Raw genomic sequence first — 20,008 nt, forward strand, 5'->3', positions numbered from 1 at the left:
GAGTATAACACACAATGGTGATGATCATTGATGATCATTGATGATGATGATGACAAGACCCTCGGGTGCCGCGAACGTCAATCAAGTGACGAAAGTGAGGTCATAGTGAAGATTTATGATAGCTAATTTTTAGGTCTATTTTTTCAATGCCTGGCTGACGGTGGACTGACACCCTCTGTGATCGACCGGTAGCTTGCGACATTAACGTCTCTTCCCCGTTAAAAAAACCCCCTGACATACCCCAAAATAAACTTATGTGAACACATTACTGTCCGATCAACTAAGATATTCAATTGTGTACATTGAACCAATAAGCCGTGCTCTTTTAGAACAGAGTGATGGTTCTATGCTCAGAGGAATATGACACAAATGTGTTTTTATGCTGCGTTCAAGGACACTCTTATCAGTGAAGCATAAGAACAAAACTGGCAAAACAGTGGGCTTTCTAACAGTACAGTTTCAGTTTATTTGGAACATGCATATGATACAACGTAATGTATCACATATTTCCAGTCGTTTCCGCACGTCCGAAAAGGAGTAGGAAGAAGCAGAGCTTATTTAATCCTATCCCTTTTCGTACCACAGCAATTTTATCCCATTTCCTTGTGCTCTGTAACAGGATAGTGAATGAATTCATAATAAATAATTAATATACCATAGTAAGTAAACACATATTAAATTCATAAATCTTTATCTAAAAGAAATTGTTCTTCTGTGTACTTTGTGAACACTTGTAGTCTGAACAGTCTCTTAAACGGAATCATATTGGTACTTTGTTTAATTTCTTTGCTTAATCCATTCTATCATTTAATTCCATTTGTAAATAAAAACAGAATACAATGATTGGCAAATCCTTTTCAATTTATATTCAAAGACAAGATTTTTAATGTTTGAACTGAGAAAATTTTTTTTTTGTTGCAAATAATCATTAACTTAGAATTTAATGGCAGCAACACATTGCAAAAAAGTTGGCACAGGGGCATTTTTAACACTGTGTTACATGGCCTTTCCTTTTAACAACACTCAGTAAAGGTTTGGGAACTGAGGAGACCTGTTCAAGTAGAATTATTTCCCATTCTTGCTTGATGTACAACTTAAGTTGTTCAACAGTCCGGGGGTCTCCGTTGTGCTATTTTAGGCTTCATAATGCGCCACACATTTTCAATGGGAGACAGGTCTGGACTACAGGCAGGCCAGTCTAGTACTCGCACTTTTTTTAGTATGAAGCCACGCTGTTGTAACACATGGCTTGGCATTGTCTTGCTGAAATAAGCAGGGGCGTCCATGATAACGTTGCTTGGATGGCAACATATGTTGCTCCAAAACCTGTATGTACCTTTCAGCATTAATGGCGCCTTCACAGATGTGTAAGTTGCCCATGTCTTGGGCATTAATACACCCCCATACCATCACACATGCTGGCTTTTCAACTTTGTGCCTATAACAATCCGGATGGTTCTTTTCCTCTTTGTTCCGGAGGACACGACGTCCACAGTTTCTGAAAACAATTTGAAATGTGGACTCGTCAGACCACAGAACACTTTTCCACTTTGCATCAGTGCATCTTAGATGAGCTCGGGCCCAGCGAAGCCGGCGGCGTTTCTGGGTGTTGTTGATAAAGGGCTTTCGCTTTGCATAGTAGAGTTTTAACTTGCACTTACAAATGGAGCGACCAACTGTAGTTACTGACAGTGGTTTTCTGAAGTGTTCCTGAGCCCACGTGGTGATATCCTTTAAAGTTAAGGTACCACTGATAGTCACACACAAGAGCCTGTCGTGTAATGCCAGCAGCTAAAAGTAACTGCGTTAGAATCCACAGACCTGTGGATGTGCTGAAGGTATGCTGGAAAATGCGGAACGGCGCTTAGGGAGCAGCAGAAAAGTGGAATGTATTATTTAAATCGGTGCGTTGGAAAACACGGACCGGAGTTTTTTTTTTAAACTGGATCTGGATCGGCATTTTCCCATGCCTTGCCGATACGCATTTTTTTCGAATATTGGCGGCCGATCCGATCCAAATATCGGATCGAGACATCCCTAGTATATATATATATATATATATATATATATATATATATATATATATATATATATATATATATATATATATATATTTATACAGTATATATATTATTCACTGTTACCAACGGCCCTATGAAGGCAGCCATAACAGTGACGCGACCCTCAATAAAAGAGTTTGACATCTCCATTATGCTTTATGATCTCAGGGTTAGGAACAACATATTAAACCTCCTTCCTCTTGGTTTAACTTGGTGGAGATAATGGACAAGCAATCGTTTGTTTTTTTGCTATGGCCATGCCATGGCCTGGTTGCCACGGTGACACTCTTGTGTCTCCCATGGTGCTCTGTGTTCCTCATTGAGTTTCTCTGTCATCATGATCGCATTATTCAAACGTTGGAACTCTGCATTCACCCACTTTTGTCTTGCCAGGAGTCATTTCCTCTCGTCAGTGTGTTGTGTTTGCCACATGGCTCGTTATCCCCCACAAATGAAGTGTTTGTGAACCACAGCATACTTTGTGTCTCCCGTTTGGCCTGCAAGCCAGGCCAGCGGCGCACGCATGGACTGTTCAGTTGTGCGACGCCTAAGACATCCACATCTGACTCCCTGCAGCTTGCATGAAAAAAAAACTGCTAAGTACATCTCGTTTGTCTGGCTGACGAGCACAACCACGTCCCATCTCCAGGGCCCGGTGCATCCGCGTGATAATATCATTACGACCTAATGAACCCAGGCTGCTGCTGCAGCACTCCATGTGCTGTTTTCCTTGCAATTTTATCCCTAAAATCCTCCACCTCACAAGTCGACTCACGCAACACCATCACTTAGAGCTCCCTCGGCCACTATTTTCCTGTTTCCCTGAAACAAGAGGCATCTGTTTACCAGCACGCAGCCTCACTCCCTCCTTTTCTTGGTGTTGAAATTGGATTAACTGCAAGTGAAATCACAGGATAGGACAAAAAAAAACAGCGTACCAGAGAGACTCACTGCGTGCCATCGAACTAGATTAAAGGGGAACATTATCACAATTTCAGAATTGTTAAAACCATTAAAAATCAGTTCCCAGTGGCTTATTATATTTTTCGAAGTTTTTTTCAAAATTTTACTCATCACGCAATATCCCTAAAAAAAAAAAGCTTCAAAGTGCCTGATTTTAACCACCCGTCCATTTTCCTGTGATGTCACACAGTGAAGCCAACACAAACAAACATGGCGGAAAGAACAGCAAGCTATAGCGACATTAGCTCGGATTCAGACTCGGATTTCAGCGGCTTAAGCGATTCAACAGATTACGCATGTATTGAAACGGATGGTTGTAGTGTGGAGGCAGGTAGCGAAAACGAAATTGAAGAAGAAACTGAAGCTATTGAGCCATATCGGTCAGTCCAATACCACATTGAAGTGGTTGGTTTTGGCATCTTGTTTGTCTAGCTTCCCTACTCCTTTTTATACACTTTACAAGAAATACATTGACGGGAAACTCTGTGGCTTGCTAGTTTGTTTGCGCTATCTTTCGGAGACTCTTATTTTGTTAGTGCACGCAGGATGGTGCAGCTCTTTTGTTGTGAAGACAGGAACTGTGCGGTCAGTCATCATAGTGATGCCGATACAAACAAACATGGCGGAAAGAACAGCAAGCTATAGCGACATTAGCTCGGATTCAGACTCGGATTTCAGCGGTTTAAGCGATTCAACAGATTACGCATGTATTGAAACGGATGGTTGTAGTGTGGAGGCAGGTAGCGAAAACGAAATTGAAGAAGAAACTGAAGCTATTGAGCCATATCGGTCAGTCCAATACCACATTGAAGTGGTTGGTTTTGGCATCTTGTTTGTCTAGCTTCCCTACTCCTTTTTATACACTTTACAAGAAATACATTGACGGGAAACTCTGTGGCTTGCTAGTTTGTTTGCGCTATCTTTCGGAGACTCTTATTTTGTTAGTGCACGCAGGATGGTGCAGCTCTTTTGTTGTGAAGACAGGAACTGTGCGGTCAGTCATCATAGTGATGCCGATACAAACAAACATGGCGGAAAGAACAGCAAGCTATAGCGACATTAGCTCGGATTCAGACTCGGATTTCAGCGGTTTAAGCGATTCAACAGATTACGCATGTATTGAAACGGATGGTTGTAGTGTGGAGGCAGGTAGCGAAAACGAAATTGAAGAAGAAACTGAAGCTATTGAGCCATATCGGTCAGTCCAATACCACATTGAAGTGGTTGGTTTTGGCATCTTGTTTGTCTAGCTTCCCTACTCCTTTTTATACACTTTACAAGAAATACATTGACGGGAAACTCTGTGGCTTGCTAGTTTGTTTGCGCTATCTTTCGGAGACTCTTATTTTGTTAGTGCAGGCAGGATGGTGCAGCTCTTTTGTTGTGAAGACAGGAACTGTGCGGTCAGTCATCATAGTGATGCCGATACAAACAAACATGGCGGATAGAACAGCAAATTATAGCGACATTAGCTCGGATTCAGACTCGATTTCAGCGGCTTAAGCGATTCAACAGATTACGAATGTATTGAAACGGATGGTTGTAGTGTGGAGGCAGGTAGCGAAAACGAAATTGAAGAAGAAACTGAAGCTATTGAGCCATATCGGTCAGTCCAATACCACATTGAAGTGGTTGGTTTTGGCATCTTGTTTGTCTAGCTTCCCTACTCCTTTTTATACACTTTACAAGAAATACATTGACGGGAAACTCTGTGGCTTGCTAGTTTGTTTGCGCTATCTTTCGGAGACTCTTATTTTGTTAGTGCAGGCAGGATGGTGCAGCTCTTTTGTTGTGAAGACAGGAACTGTGCGGTCAGTCATCATAGTGATGCCGATACAAACAAACATGGCGGATAGAACAGCAAATTATAGCGACATTAGCTCGGATTCAGACTCGGATTTCAGCGGCTTAAGCGATTCAACAGATTGCGCATGTATTGAAACGGATGGTTGTAGTGTGGAGGCAGGTAGCGAAAACGAAATTGAAGAAGAAACTGAAGCTATTGAGCCATATGGGTTTGAACCGTATGCAAGCGAAACCGACGAAAACGACACGACAGCCAGCGACACGGGAGAAAGCGAGGACGAATTCGGCGATCGCCTTCTAACCAACGATTGGTATGTGTTTGTTTGGCATTAAAGGAAACTAACAACTATGAACTAGGTTTACAGCATATGAAATACATTTGGCAACAACATGCACTTTGAGAGTGCAGACAGCCCAATTTTCATCAATTAATATATTCTGTAGACATACTCTCATGTCAGCAGGCCAGGGAAGCTAGGGTCGATATTCTTCTCTTGATCATCTTGGGACGGTGTGAGCCAAGACATCCAGGGGGTTTAGCTCGCTCGTCTGCGGGAACAAACTGCCGCCATTGCTTGCCGTGCTAGCGAGGCCTTTGTCCCTGAATTGCTCACACACTCCGGCAGATTCAATGGGGGTCTGGCGGCAGATTTCTTTGACTTTATGGTTGGAAATGCATCTGCTTTGAGTGTCGCAGGATATCCACACATTCTTGCCATCTCTGTCGTAGCATAGCTTTCGTGGGTAAAGTGTGCGGAACAAACGTCCAATTTCTTGCCACTTTGGCATCTTTGGGCCACTGGTGCAACTTGAATCCGTCCCTGTTGGTGTTGTTACACCCTCCGACAACACACCGACGAGGCATGATGTCTCCAAGGTACGGAAAACAGTCGAAAAAAGGGGAAATAACAGAGCTGATTTGACTCGGTGTTTGAGAAAATGGCGGATTGCTTCCCGATGTGACGCCACAACGAGAGCGAATATTAGAAAGGCGTTTAATTCGCCAAAATTCACCCATTTAGAGTTCGGAAATCGGTTAAAAAAATATATGGTCTTTTTTCTGCAACATCAAGGTATATATTGACGCTTACATAGGTCTGGTGATAATGTTCCCCTTTAAACCTCTCAAAAGGATTTAAATCATTTCTGCTTTCTGGCTACAAATAAGTTTGGTGAGGGACATTTAATTTCTATTAGGCAACAGGTTATGGTTGCACGTTTTAGTGTCCGACAAATACATATTTTTTTAAATTGTTTTGCATATAGATATGTCTAGCTCAGGGGTCGGCAACCTTTACCACTCAAAGAGCCATTTTGACCAGTTTCACAAAATAAAGAAAACAATGGGAGCCACAAAACTCTTTTGAAATTTAAAATGAAATAACACTGCATACAAAGTTTTTTTTTGCTTTGTGCTATGTATAAACCAGCGGCCCACACCTTAATATGAAAATGTAAAGTTAATACGGTCTGCGAGTTTTATATGAATGGCGCTTGACAGCCCTCCCGATTTTTCCGGGAGACTCCCGAATTTCAGGGCAACTATTCTATCGAATGTCTGCTGATTTTCACCCAAATAACAATAATAAGGGCGTACCGTGATGGCACAGCAATTAGTGCCCTCTACAACCTGTACAAACAGCGTGCCAGCCCAGTCACATGTTGCAAAACCCCGCCCACCTCAACCGATGCACGGAGGGGGGGGGGGTTGATGTGTGGGGGGGCAGGGTTGGGAGGGGGGGGGTTTGGTGGTAGCGGGGGTGTATAATGTAGCCCGGAAGAGTTAGGGATGCATGGGATTCTGGGTATTTGTTCTGTTGTGTTTATTTTGTGTTACGGTGCGGATGTTCTCCCGAAATGTGTTTGTCATTCTTGTTTGGTGTGGGTTCACAGTGTGGCGCATATTGGTAACAGTGTTAGTTGTTTGTACGGCCACCCTCAGTGTGACCTGTATGGCTGTTGACCAAGTATGCCTTGCTGTCACTTACGTGTGCAAGCAGAAGCTGCATGCAACATGTGACTGGGCTGGCACGCTGTTTGTACAGGTTGTAGAGGGCGCTAAATGCTGTGCCATCACGGCACGCCCTTATTATTGTTGTTTGGGTGAAAATCGGAGAATATTTGCCCCGGGAGATTTCTGGGAGAGGCACTAAAATCCGGAAGTCTCCCGGGAAAATCAGGAGGGTCGGCAAGTATGCAGCTGAGCCGCATCAGAGTGGTCAAAGAGCCGCATGCGGCTCCGGAGCCGCGGGTTGCAGACCCCTGGTCTAGCTCATGTTTTTAAAATTCCACTGACCTCCAAATGTTATTTCTGTTCCAGTTTGTCGGCTTGTTTGCCTACACTGTTATATTGTTGTTTCAATGACTTGATTGATGGTTCTCTGGGGTCCAAGGGGCTTGGTCTGCTATCACCACAGCACAGCAGCCAGCCAACACCCTGATAGCCTGATGTATTATACCAGGGGTGCTTTTTAATTGACCAAGTCGAGGTGATCTACCACATTCATATATATATAATTCACACTTGTTTATTTATGAAAGAGAGGTTTTTGTGAACAAGTTAAAGGTGTTTAATGATAATACAAGCATGTTTAACACAAAGATTCCTTTCTTTCATGAAGACAAGAATATAAGTTGGTGTATTACCTAAGGGTGTAACGGTACACAAAAATTTTGGTTCGGTACTTACCTCGGTTTAGAGGTCACGGTTCGGTTCATTTTCGGTACAGTAAGAAAACAACAAAATATAAATGTTTTGGTTATTTATTTACCAAATTTGTAAACAATGGCTTTATCCTTTTAACATTGGGAACACTAAAATAATTCTGCCCAAAAATAGAAATAGCTGTGTGTGTGATGGATGTGAGCCACCACTAGGCTGATCAGTGCAACAGCAGGCAGTCATGAATGCTAAGCATAACAATAACATACATATATACACACAGGGTACATTGCCAGAGTTAATGTGGTCAACATACATCAAATAAAAACTAAAATAAGATAAGGCTCAGAATGGTTTCTTAACAAAACCTTTCTACAAACCCCGTTTCCATATGAGTTGGGAAATTGTGTTAGATGTAAATATAAACGGAATACAATGATTTGCCAATCCTTTTCAACCCATATTCAGTTGAATATGCTACAAAGACAACATATTTGATGTTCAAACTGATAAACATTTTATTTTTTTTTGCAAATAATCATTAACTTTAGAATTTGATGCCAGCAACACGTGACAAAGAAGTTGTGAAAGGTGGCAATAAATACTGATAAAGTTGAGGAATGCTCATCAAACACTTATTTGGAACATCCCACAGGTGTGCAGGCTAATTGGGAACAGGCGGGTGCCATGATTGGGTATAAAAGTAGATTCCATGAAATGCTCAGTCATTCACAAACAAGGATGGGGCGAGGGTCACCACTTTGTCAACAAATGCGTGAGCAAATTGTTGAACAGTTTAAGAAAAACCTTTCTCAACCAGCTATTGCAAGGAATTTAGGGATTTCACCATCTACGGTCCGTAATATCATCAGAGAGAAATCACTGCACGTAAGCAGCTAAGCCCGTGACCTTCGATCCCTCAGGCTGTACTACATCAACAAGCGACATCAGTGTGTAAAGGATATCACCACATGGGCTCAGGAACACTTAAGAAACCCACTGTCAGTTACTACAGTTGGTCGTTACATCTGTAAGTACAAGTTAAAACTCTCTTATGCAAGGCGAAAACCGTTCATCAACAACACCCAGAAACGCCGTCGGCTATGCTGGGCCTGAGCTCATCTAAGATGGACTGATACAAAATGGAAAAGTGTTCTGTGGTCTGACGAGTCCACATTTCAAATTGTTTTTGGAAACTGTGGACGTCGTGTCTTCCGGACCAAAGAGGAAAAGATTGTTATAGGCGCAAAGTGGAAAAGCCATCATCTGTGATGGTATGGGGGTGTATTAGTGCCCAAGACATGGGTAACTTACACATCTGTGAAGGCGCCATTAATGCTGAAAGGTACATACAGGTTTTGGAGCAACATATGTTGCCATCCAAGCAACGTTACCATGGACGCCCCTGCTTATTTCAGCAAGACAATGCCAAGCCACGTGTTACATCAACATGGCTTCATAGCAAAAGAGTGCGGGTACTAGACTGGCCTGCCTGTAGTCCAGACCTGTCTCCCATTTGAAAATGTGTGGCACATTATGAAGCCTAAAATACCACAACGGAGACCCCCGGACTGTTGAACAACTTAAGCTGTACATCAAGCAAGAATGGGAAAGAATTCCACCTGAAAAGCTTAAAAAATGTGTCTCCTCAGTTCCCAAACGTTTACTGAGTGTTGTTAAAAGGAAAGGCCATGTAACACAGTGGTGAACATGCCCTTCTCAATTACTTTGGCACGTGTTGCAGCCATGAAATTCTAAGTTAATTATTATTTGCAAAAAAAGTAGCATATTCAACTGAATATGGGTTGAAAAGGATTTGCAAATCATTGTATTCCGTTTATATTTACATCTAACACAATTTCCCAATTCATATGGAAACGGTGTTTGTACATATTAAGTGCTTTTTTTGATTGATTGATTGATTGATTGAGACTTTTATTAGTAGATTACCGGTACACAGTACAGTACATATTCCCTACAATTGACCACTAAATGGTAACACCCCAATATGTTTTTCAACTTGTTTAAGTCGGGGTCCACGTTAATCAACATTAAACTGCCTCAAGTTGTTGCTCAGATTAAATAAAATGACAAAACTTTTCTTCTACATATAAAAAGTGCAACAATAAACAGTTTCAAGTCAACTCAGCCTCAGATTAACTTTTCTTCCCCCCCCCCCAGCCTTTAACCCTGGTGACTTTCACTCAATCTTCAATGTTTTTTGCCCGAAAAATCAGTTTATCCACATTGTCTGCAGAAAGAGCAGACCTGCTTGCAGTTACAATGTCTCAGTGGGTCAAAATCTAGTTTTTAATGCAATATGGTCTTAAATCTGCTGCTATTAAAACATTTGTTATTGCTTTAGCCCTGCCTGACTCACCGAGGAGAGGCTGCTTGAATGCGGTGTTTGCACGACGCTCGTCTTTATCTTCGTTGAAGCGATGTTCACTTGGGGGTGGTGACGCTTCAAATGAGTTAGCATGTTTGACGTGTTGGCAGAAGCAGCTGCTGAACAATGTCGGCAAACCTCCGTCCTCCATTGTTGTATCGCACCGCGAAGCCTTAGTGTTCCGAAACGGGAGATCTTAACGAGGCAAGAGGGTCTTCCAGCTCTGGCTTTTACATGTTGTCCTAGCGCAGTCGCTGCTAGCATGCTGTGTGTTGTGCCTCGGTGTGCATTGTTTACACAACGTGCAGTACGCTACTTAATATGTCCGTGTGGAAACTTGTTCGGTACACCTCCGAACCGAACCGAACCGAAACCCCCGTACCGAAACGGTTCAATACAAATACATGTACCGTTACACCCCTAGTATTAGCTGATTCTGATGACTTGCGTTGATTGGAATCAGACAGTAGTGCTGATAACGTCCACATTTTCAAATGGAGGAGAAAAAAAAGTCATACTTTCTGTCCAATACCACATGAAAGTGGTTGGTTTTTGGCATCTTATTTGTCCAGCTTCCATACTCCTTTTTATTCACTTTACAAGAAATACATTGGCGACAAACTCCGTAGCTTACTAGCTTGTGTACACCAGCTTTCTCAGACTCTTATTTTGTTAGCACAGGCAGGATGAAGCAGCGCTTTTATTGTGAAGACAGGAACTGTGCAGTTGGTCTTCAGAGTTCTGCCGGCAGGTACGGTGCGAGAGTCTGTTGAAATAAAAACTGTCTCTCGCCTTCCTGCCGGTCATTTTTTCTTAATAATGATCTGGCAGCAGCCAGCGTCATCTCACAAGACCCTCGGGTGCCGTGAATGTCAATCAAGTGACGAAAGTGACGTCTTGGTGAAGATTGATGATCGCTAAATTTTAGAGATGTCCGATAATGGCTTTTTTGCCGATATCCGATATTGTCCAACTCTTAATTACCGATTCCGATATCAACCGATACCGATATATACAGTCGTGGAATTACCACATTATTATGCCTAATTTTGTTGTGATGCCCCGCTGGATGCATTAAACAATGTAACAAGGTTTTCCAAAATAAATCAACTCAAGGTATGGAAAAAAATGCCAACATGGCACTGCCATATTTATTATTGAAGTCACAAAATGCATTATTTTTTTTAACATGCCTCAAAACAGCAGCTTGGAATTTGGGACATGCTCTCCCTGAGAGAGCATGAGGAGATTGAGGTGGGGGGGTAGCGGGGGGTGTATATTGTAGCGTCCCGGAAGAGTTAGTGCTGCAAGGGGTTCTGGGTATTTTTTTTGTTGTGTTAGGGTGAGGATGTTCTCCCGAAATGTGTTTGTCATTCTTGTTTGGTGTGGGTTCACAGTGTGGCGCATATTTGTAACAGTGTTAAAGTTGTTTATACGGCCACCCACAGTGTGACCTGTATGGCTGTTGACCAAGTATGCATGCATTCAATTGTGTGTGTGAAAAGCCGTATATATCATGATTACTGGGCCGGCACGTAAAGGCAGTGCCTTTAAGGCACGCCTCCAATATTGTCTGGGTGGAAATCGTGAGAAATTTGGGAGAATGGTTGCCCCGGGAGATTTTCGGGAGGGTCACCGAAATTCGGGAGTCTCCCGGGAAAATGGGGAGGGATGGCAAGTATGACTGGGAGACGCAACTGCTCTGTACTTCTCCCTACGTCCGTGTACACACTACAGCGGCATTTTAAAAAGTCATACGCTTTACTTTTTGAAACCGATACCGATAATTTCCGATATTACATTTTAAAACATTTATCGGCTTATTAGTAGGGATGTCCGATAATATTGGCAGTTCGATGTTATCGGACATCTCTACCAGAGGTGGGTAGAGTAGCCAGAAATTGTACTCAAGTAAGAGTACTGTTACTTTAGAGATTTATTACTCAAGTAAAAGTAAGGAGTAGTCACCCAAATATTTACTTGAGTAAAAGTAGAAAGTATGTTGTGAAAAAACTACTCAAGTACTGAGTAACTGATGTGTGTGTATGTATACATACATTGATATATACAGTATATAATTTATATTTATTTTTTTTGCCGTTTTTGTTCACATATATGTATATATGTATATGTATATATATGCATGTTTTAATGAATATACATGCATGTTTAACACATATAGATTCCTTTCTTTCATGAAGACTAGAATATAAGTTGGTGTATTACCTGATTCTGATGACTTGCATTGATTGTAATCAGACAGTAGTGCTGATAACGTCCACGTTTTCAAATGGAGGAGAAAAAAAGTTCCTCCTTTCTGTCTAATACCACATGAAAGTGGTTGGTTTTTGGCATCTTATTTGTCCAGCTTCCATATTCGTTTTTATACACTTTACAAGAAATACATTGGCGGCAAACTCCGTAGCTTGCTAGCTTGTTTGCGCAGGCTTTCGGAGACTCTTATTTTGAAAGCGCAGGCGCGATGGCGCAGCACTTTTATTGTGAAGACAGGAACTGTGCAGTCAGTCTTTAGGCTTTTGACGGGATGTACGGTTGAAATAAAAAAAAAAGGTCTTTTTTCCTTCACACTTTTGATTGATTGATTGGAGCTTTTATTAGTAGATTGCACAGTACAGTACATATTCCGTACAATTGACCACTAAATGGTAACACCCCAATAAGTTTTTCAACTTGTTTAAGTCAGGTCATGTGACCCCTGGCTCTGTTTGATTGGTCCAACGTCACCAGTGACTGCATCTGATTGGTGGAACGGAGTGAACGTCACCAGTGACTGTATTTGTTGAAACGCAGGCACTATGGAGGTCTGTCTGACAGACCAAAACAAACAAAGCGTGCATTAACAGATCGATAAAAATTAGTAGCGAGTAGCGAGCTGAATGTAGATAAAAGTAGCGGAGTAAAAGTAGCGTTTCTTCTCTATAAATATACTCAAGTAAAAGTAAAAGTATGTTGCATTAAAACTACTCTTAGAAGTACAATTTATCCCAAAGGTTACTCAAGTAGATGTAACGGAGTAAATGTAGCGCGTTACTACCCACCTCTGATCTCTACTAATTTTTAGGTCTATTTTTTTGTTTGTCTGGCGATGGACTGACACACCCTCCGCCATCGACCGGTAGCTCGCGATCGACGTTTTGCCCACCTCCAGTGGAATTCTGGATAAATGACATTAACGTGGCCTTTTATGCAGTCTGATCAGGCTCTCTGCAAGTGTGCACAGCGGCTGCAGTGTCGTTCATGTTGGAATAATTGTTTGTAAGTTATCACAAAAGAAACGTTGTATTATGAATGCTGTCTTTCGAGGCCTAACAAGAGGAAGAAGGCTCGTGAAACGCCACTGTGATTTCAACACGGACAGATGGCAGGATCTGCTCAACTTCCAGAGGAACTCTCTTTGAAGTGTTAAACGAACTCTCTCTGAAGTATTTCACAAACTCTCTTCCAACTATTTGGTAACCGAGGTCAACGCTATTTACGACCCGCTGCCCTCTTGAAGTTGCTGTGGTCAGGAGACGGGAGGGGTTATCCATTGTCCTCCAACACCTGCCCCAGCTGGATCCGGGAAGAGCCCAAGCCCGAGAAATCCTCTTCTTGGTCTTCAAAGCGACCGAAAACAATGACTGTTTTACATACTTCCCATTCCTGCTGTGACATGTGTTGGTGTGTGAACATCTGAATAAATGAGGAGACAAAAACCTTCTTCGTCAGAGCGTGGTGCAGGACTGTACAGAGAGTGCAGTGGCCATGTCTCTCCTCAATATTGAGTCCAAATTGAATTCTGTCTCTGTTTGATTCCTTGCCTTTTGTCTTGTTTAATAGATGTCCTCAGTGTTTGAACGTGACAGTTCATGTCGGATCACGAGTAGCATTTGAAAGTCATGACTCTTCGTCTGTGCTGCTCCGTCGCACTGAATCACCATTGGATCAGTCTCAAAAAGCACAACATTTGGAAGCACTTTGTGGTGAATGTACTGTGCAAACAGTCCATTTAAGCCAACTATGGTGAATATCATTCACAATGTGTTGAATTGGAAGAAAAAAATGTGCTTGAGGCTGCTTGTAGACGTCAGCATCATTTATCTCTGAGCTACAAGACAGACTGCGAGTAAAGAACACATCGGAACAAAGTAGTTCCACACTGATCACGTGTTGTGTGTGTGTGCAAATCAAGGAGCCTTTCCTCTTCTGTTGTACTTTGAACACGCCTTTACAACAAATAAATCTCACTTACATGAAAAGACATGAAACAAGGTGTGTCTACCTGGTTTTCAATGAGGGCCACGTCATAGTTATGGATGCTTGTAACTGTGACTATTAGTGTGTAAGGATTCGCCTCATGATACCTATTATCAGTTGATTATTTAAAATGTTCACATACACTGTAAAAATAATAAATGTGCAGATTTTGTAGTAAAAACAAAATGGCAGTATTTTACCGTAAATATTGCAGTTTTTTTACAGCATATTTGATAGATAGATAGTACTTTATTGATTCCTTCAGGAGATTTCCCTCAGGAAAATTAAAATTCCAGCAGCAGTGTACAGAATTGAGATCGAATTTAAAAAGTAAAAAGTAAACAGAGGTGGGTAGTAACGCGCTACATTTACTCCGTTACATCTACTTGAGTAACTTTTGGGATAAATTGTACTTCTAAGAGTAGTTTTAATGCAACATACTTTTACTTTTACTTAAGTATATTTATAGAGAAGGAACGCTACTTTTACTCCGCTACTTTTACTCCGCTACTTTTACTCCGCTACTTTTACTCCGCTACTTTTACTCCGCTACTTTTATCTACATTCAGCTCGCTACTCGCTACTAATTTTTATCGATCTGTTAATGCACGCTTTGTTTGTTTTGGTCTGTCAGACAGACCTTCATAGTGCCTGCCTTACTGGTGACGTTTCACTTCGTTCCACCAATCAGATGTAGTCACTGGTGACGTTGGACCAATCAAACAGAGCCAGCTGGTCACATGACCTGACTTAAACAAGTTGAAAAACTTATTGGGGTGTTACCATTTAGTGGTCAATTGTACGGAATATATACTGTACTGTGCAATCTACTAATAAAAGTTCCAATCAATCAATCAAAAGTGTGAAGGAAAAAAGATACTTTTTTATTTCAACCGTACATCCCGTCAAAAGCCTAAAGACTGACTGCACAGTTCCTGTCTTCACAATAAAAGTGCCGCTCCATCGCGCCTGCGCTTTCAAAACAAGAGTCTCCGAAAGCCAGCGCAAACAAGCTAGCAAGCTACGGAGTTTGACGCCAATGTATTTCTTGTAAAGTGTATAAAAACGAATATGGAAGCTGGACAAATAAGATGCCAAAAACCCACCACTTTCATGTGGTATTAGACAGAAAGGAGGAACTTTTCTTCTCCTCCATTTGAAAACGTGGACGTTATCATCACTACTGTCTGATTACAATCAACGCAAGTCATCAGAATCAGGTAATACACCAACTTATATTCTAGTCTTCATGAAAGAAAGGAATCTATATGTGTTAAACATGCATGTATATTCATTAAAACATCTTTAACATGTAAACAAAAACAGCAAAATAAATACATATAAATTATATACTGTATATATCAATGTATATGTATGTGTGTGTGTATATATATATATATATATATATATGTATATGTGTGTGTGTGTGTATGTTACTCATCAGTTACTCAGTAGTTTTTTCACAACATACTTTCTACTTTTACTCAAGTAAATATTTGGGTGACTACTCCTTACTTTTACTTGAGTAATAAATCTCTAAAGTAACAGTACTCTTACTTGAGTACAATTTCTGGCTACTCTACCCACCTCTGAAAGTAAATGATGGGGGTATAAATGGAAACAAAATAGAAAAATATTACAATAGAATAAAAATAAAAAGCAACAATGAGAATAAAAATATAACAGTAAAATAAGAATACAACAAGAGATTTCTGTAAATTAAAAAAAAAAAGATACTGTTTTTTACGGTAAAAAAAAAACCTGGCAGCTCAGTTGCCAGAATTTTACAGTAAATATGAACGGTGGATTTACAACATAAAACTGTAAACTGGAAAAACAGTACCACTGTTTTTTTTACATTAAAAATTCTGGCAACCAGTTTTTTGCCGCAAAATCATTGTCATTTTTACATCGTACAATTTGATCGATAACCTGCTTTGAAATCAGAAGTTAAGCAGATATTTGAGTAATTACTTTTATTTGAACAAAAAACATGTTTGGAATGTATCATAATTAGAGATGTCCGATAATGGCTTTTTTGCCGATATTGTCCAACTCTTAATTACCGATTCCGATATCAACCGATACCGATATATACAGTCATGGAATTAACACATTATTATGCCTAATTTTGTTGTGATGCCCCGCTGGATGCATTAAACAATGTAACAAGGTTTTCCAAAATAAAATCAACTCAAGTTATGGAAAAAAATGCCAACATGGCACTGCCATATTTATTATTGAAGTCACAAAGTGCATTCTTTTTTTTAACATGCCTCAAAACAGCAGCTTGGAATTTGGGACATACTCTCCCTGAGAGAGCATGAGAAGGTTGAGGGGGGCGGGGTTGAGGTGGGGGTAGCGGGGGGTGCATATTGTAGCGTCCCGGAAGAGTTAGTGCTGCAAGGGGTTCTGGGTATTGTTGTGTTTATGTTGTGTTTCGGTGCGGATGTTCTCCCGAAATGTGTTTGTCATTCTTGTTTGGTGTGGGTTCACAGTGTGGCGCATATTTGTAACAGTGTTAAAGTTGTTTATACGACCACCCTCAGTGTGACCTGTATGGCTGTTGACCAAGTATGCATTTCATTCACTTGTGTGTGTGAAAAGACGTAGGTATTATGTGATTGGGCCGGCACGCAAAGGCAGTGCCTTTAAGGTTTATTGGCGCTCTGTACTTCTCCCTACGTCCGTGTACACAGTGGCGTTTTAAAAAGTCATACATTTTCAGTGACGTGCGGTGAGGTTGATGGCTGGTGAGGCACTGACTTCATCACAGTCAGATTTACAAACATATGAACCCTAAAGAGTATCTTATTCACCATTTGATTGGCAGCAGTTAACGGGTTATGTTTCAAAGCTCATACCAGCATTCTTCCCTGCTTGGCACTCAGCATCAAGGGTTGGGATTGGGGGTTAAATCACCAAAAATGATTCCCAGGCGCGGCGCCGCTGCTGCCCACTGCTCCCCTCACCTCCCAGGGGGTGAACAAGGGGATGGGTCAAATGCAGAGGACAAATTTCATTACACCTAGTGTGTGTGTGACAATCATTGGTACTTTAACTTAACTTCAACTTTACACATACAAACTGTAGCACACAAAAAAGCACATTTAATAAAAAAAAACGTTATTATGGTCTTACCTTTACTTATAAATTAAGTCCATGCGCCGCAACTAAAGCCCTCACTTAAACTTTCCACGTGCAAGATTGAATCTTTTTAAAAAAGTGTAACCGAGGGTTTATAAATGTCGCCTATACTGTATGAAACTACAAAATAACAAACACGGAGGCTCCAGTTTACACGAGGACCACTTTATTTACCTTCTTTCAAAAGCCTCCGCAACGTGACATCACTTCCGCTCTTAGCGCTTTCAAAATAAAAGCTCAAGGCATATACTGTATAACAGCGCATAACAGGAACTTAACATCACAAAGAGGAAAGCCCATGAAAATAGGTTACAAAAGTTATTTAATAAGAAGCCAAAAAGTGCAAAAACAATAATGTTCGTGTTGGAGGAGTTGTGAATTAGGTACACCTGCAGTCTGCAGGTGTATATAATGTTGTGTCCCTGCAGTCATTCACAACTCCTCCAACACCAACATTATTGTTTTTGCACTTTTTGGCTTCTTATGAAATACTTTTTTTAAATAGATTCAATCTTGCACGTGGAAAGTTTAAGTGTGGGCCTTAGTTGATACAACAATTCTACGGCGGGGGTGCAGGAGGCGAGCCTCAGCCAGTGCGTCTTTTGCGGCCGTTTTATGATCGCTCAGCACAAGAAATACTTTACACACATACAGTTGTTGACAAAATACACTGTACATTATATACCTCAGCTAACTAAACTATGGAAATGTATAATAATATAGTTCATATAGCAATAAAGTCTCACTGCACAGCAGGCCAGCAGTTAGCCGAGTCATTGCGCAATCCATGTTGCGGCACTGAGTGACGTGCCTCAACTGGCTGCTGTTCACCGCACCGTCTCTTCTCAGTATTTGAACGGCAAATGTGAAAATTCAGCGATTTTGAATAAAAATAATCTAAAACTGGTGAAGTTAAATGGAAAATAACTTTATAGTATAATCACTGGATACATATAACAATTTAAATTTTTTTTTCTTTTTACATTTTCTTTCTTTCCATGATGGCAGGTGAGGCCCCGCCTCACCTGCCTCTAGTGACTGCACGTCACTGTAAATTTTACTTTTTGAAACCGATACCGATAATTTCCGATTTCATTTTTTGTTTTTTTTTTGTTTCCTGTCCAGCTTCTCAGGCAAATCATATAGTTGATGTAGATGCCCATGTCGGCTGTTCAGATTTACTTTACAAAAGAGAAGTGTAGGATACTTCTCTTGTTGCCTTATTTGTATTTGACTTTATTAAATGTATTTATATTATCATTTAGTGCAGCCGGGCCGGAGCAGGAGGGGATAGAAAGAGAAAAAAAAAGAAGACAGGGGGAAATTGTGGGGACAAGAGGGGGATTAGACAGAGAGACAAAAACAACAACAGCAAACAACAACAACAATAGAGCAACATCAGCAAATATGACATGTACAAATATGATGGTAAAAGTAATAGCAAATAAGCAGTTAGCGAAAAATAAAAAATAATACAGAAATGACTGAGCATTATTACACTACAAATGGATCAATACAAATACCAATAGAAATTTAAATAATTTACCTTTATTATCAACAATACAGTTGTTTAAATGCAACAATACATATACGTAATGATAACTTGAGATACGAAAGAATGCAGAAAAATGGAGGGGGAGAAAGAGAAGCAACCTACATTAACCTTGTAGATTGTTATAGTCACAATAGGTTAAGCTTTGTCAGTGTGCCATGTGTTACACCCAGTTTACCCTAGGGCAACAACGTTAATATATGTTTGATGAAACGTGATTATGTGCATATTACGTGCATATTACATTTCAAAGCATTTATCGGACGATAATATCGGCAGTCCGATATTATCGAACATCTCTAATTACAATATTTGTTTCAATATTCGATGATATTAAAGTTGAAGAGGTATGCAATTTTATACAGTACCGTATTTTCCGCACCATAAGCCGCCCTGGGTTATAAGCCGCGCCTTCAATGAACGGCATATTTCAAAACTTTGTCCACCTATAAGCCGCCCCGTGTTATAAGCCGCATCTAACTGCGCTAAAGGAATGTCAAAAAAACAGTCAGATAGGTCAGTCAAACTTTAATAATATATTAAAAACCAGCGTGATGTGGGCGCGCATGGAGTCGTATATCAACATGGACGGAGCTGCGTGAAAAAAGCCACCCGGCCTCTTCGCGTAAACTTACCTTAACCACTCGCTCATCTTTTCTTCATCCATCCATCCCTTCGAGTTAGCTTTTATGATGACGCCGGCTGGAAAGGTCTCTTTTGGCAAGATCTTCCTTTTGAATATCACCATGGGTGGAAGTTTCTGGCCATTAGCATGGCAAGCTAGAACCACAGTGAAGGATGACTTCTCATTCCCTGTGGTGCGAATATTCACCGTACGTGCTCCTGTTGTATCCACAGTGCGGTTCACAGGAATATCAAAAGTCAGTGGAACCTCGTCCATGTTGATAATGTTCTCTGGCCGGATCTTTTTTTCAGCTATCTTGTTTTTACAATATGCACGGAAAGTAGCCAGCTTTTCTTGAAAGTCTTTAGGCAGTTGCTGTGAAATAGTAGTCCATGTGCGGATGGAGAGATTGCGTCTTTTCATGAACCGGAAACCTGTCGCTTAGTAGGAGCCATTTTGTGGTCTTTACAGATGTAAACACACAAAGGAAATGAAACGTAATATCAGCGCGCTTCTTCTTCTTCTACGCGGGCGGGTGGTTGCTTAC

At 40.9% G+C, this 20,008-nt stretch overlaps 1 protein-coding gene across 1 annotated transcript in view; it reads left to right on the forward strand.

Annotated features, from left to right (window-relative positions):
• The window catches only part of LOC133589444 (segment polarity protein dishevelled homolog DVL-3-like), a 79,599-nt gene that overhangs the window by 25,210 nt on the left and 34,381 nt on the right, over positions 1–20,008 (forward strand). The gene's annotated exons all lie outside the window — the stretch shown is intronic.

The sequence above is a fragment of the Nerophis lumbriciformis genome, linkage group LG03 (genome assembly GCF_033978685.3).
Source record: "Nerophis lumbriciformis linkage group LG03, RoL_Nlum_v2.1, whole genome shotgun sequence".
Taxonomy (NCBI): Eukaryota; Metazoa; Chordata; class Actinopteri; order Syngnathiformes; family Syngnathidae; genus Nerophis; species Nerophis lumbriciformis.